Source organism: Frankliniella occidentalis, unplaced genomic scaffold (assembly GCF_000697945.3).
Source record: "Frankliniella occidentalis isolate FOCC.00 unplaced genomic scaffold, Focc_3.1 Scaffold4191, whole genome shotgun sequence".
Taxonomy (NCBI): domain Eukaryota; kingdom Metazoa; phylum Arthropoda; class Insecta; order Thysanoptera; family Thripidae; genus Frankliniella; species Frankliniella occidentalis.
The window spans coordinates 7611-9705 of record NW_026271239.1 but is presented as its reverse complement, the minus strand read 5'-3'; positions in this window follow the sequence as shown (position 1 = coordinate 9705).

Here is a 2095-nt window from a genome sequence, read left to right as displayed (position 1 = left end):
GGGGCGGGGTGGGCGCGGCTGCACCGGCTGCACTACACCAAACGTCCCCCACGTTGCAGAACGCCATGTTGTTGTGATCCAAGGCGGTCGGGTAGAAAGAGCTGCTGCTGGTCCGCTGCACGTTTTCGATAAATAAGTTTTATGATTGCCGGACCCAGACCTTTCTAGGTTTAATGCTGCTACGCTGCTTTAGAAAAAGAAATCAAGAGACTTATCGATAAATCAGTCGGTGAATTGCATATGCGCCGCGCAGCTCCGCAGCCCTGGGCGAAGTAAACCTAGCCGCTCTGCTGAGCGGCGCGCGCCGCGCCACGCCGCCACCGCGCTACGCCACCGCGCCGACCTACCACCTGTTCAAAGCAATGCTGAAATACCGCACCAGTCCACTTATGCGCGCCGTTACTTACCGCGCCGCTGACGAAAAGCCCCGCACCCGACGCCTGCCAACGAGTGATACAAGATAGCGGAGCACCTCAATCAGTAACCCCCGGCGACGCGTGAGGTGTGAGCAGCGTCAAGGGTGCTGGCCGGGGATTTAAGTAGTGAAAGTGGAATGACTTTGGACTCGGTGACGAAGGTAAAAGTCGTGTTTGTTTTCGGTTCGGTCACCCTGTTTCAAAAAACCAGCGGGAACCCCTTGTGCCTCCTCTGTCCTCCAGAGTAGGTCGGCTAGCCGCGTCCTCCGCGGACCATGGAGCATGCGTGGCTCGGCCGTTATCACTGGGTTATCTCTCAAGTTCGGCGCGGGGCTTACGGCCGCCACAGGATGGCATTATCATCTCCAGCAGGAGGCAGCTGCTGCCGCCGTCCAGCAGGATGCCGGCTGGGATGGGCCGCCCCGCCAAGGAGACTACTACTACTGCGCGATGGGCAGAGTTTGCACAACCCCCCGCGCCGCCGGCCGCGCACCGCGAGCCGCGAGCCCAAAGTAGTAGACTCGCACCTCGCACCTCTTCTGCCGGGCTTCCGCCGCGCTTCCGCCGCCGAGCACCAGCACCTCGCAGGGAACCCCTCTCTTCTCTCGGATCCCTTCCCTCCCCCTCCCGAGCGATTCACGGCCAAGCGCGGCCAGGCGCGGCCATTGCTGCAGCAGCGCATTGCGCGGCTCACTCAGCTGATGGGGCGGCGGCAGTTTCAAACCCTTTTCAGGCACGAGCCGGCCCGGGCCGCGAGGCTGGACGTGGCGGGGCGCGGCGGGGCGGGGCGGGGCGCGGCGGGGCCAGAGACCTGCAGTCCGTCAGAGCAACGATGCATATTTCTTGCACAAAGGCGGCAGAGGGAAAGGAGCGGGGCGAACGCTCAGACTGGAGGGAGAGGGGAAGAGTGCGGCGGGGCGAGAAGAAGGAGGCGGAGGAGGAGGAGGGGTGTTTCGACATCTGAAAATGAGAGGGCCGCGCTGGATCTGCTTCGCCGCCGCCGCAGCCGCTGCTGCTCCGCTCATGCTGCGCCGGCGGAGCCGACCCCTGCGCGCCGAGCAGGACCAGGACCAGCAGGACCCCGGGCCGGCCGGCACACGGTGCATGCCTACAACGTCTCGGCCGCAATCGAGCCGCAATCACTCTCTGAGCGCGCTCATTACCTCTGTGGCAGGCCGAGGGGCAGCTGCTGGCCCCACGTCCGACGGGCCGCGAGCACGTCCCGGGTGGGGTGCGTATGGGGCCGGGCCCGGGCCGTGTCAGCTCGGCTAGCAGCAGCAGCAGCTGCAGCAGCAGCATGTCGGCAGCGGACGACTGACTGGACACTGATCATTACGCCCGAAAAAGACGGTGAACCTTGCGCCGGACTTGACGCTGACCACACACACACACCAGTTCCGGTGGCACCGCCGGTAGCCCGCGGCTGCGGCTGCCCCGTTGTATGGGCACAACCAGCCACAACTGCGTCAGGCGGCGACTCCGCGCGCTAGCAGCGGCGGGGCGTGTCCGTCCGGGGCGTGTCGAGGCGGGCGGGAGGATGTGTAGTTAGTTAGGGAGTCGCAGACACTGAAAGTCCCGGACTGCGAGTTGTGTTTGTTACGTGATGTATTTCGTCGTATGGAGATTGTCGTCACATTTGAACACGTTTTTCATTTGCAAAAAAAAAAAAAGGAAAGAAA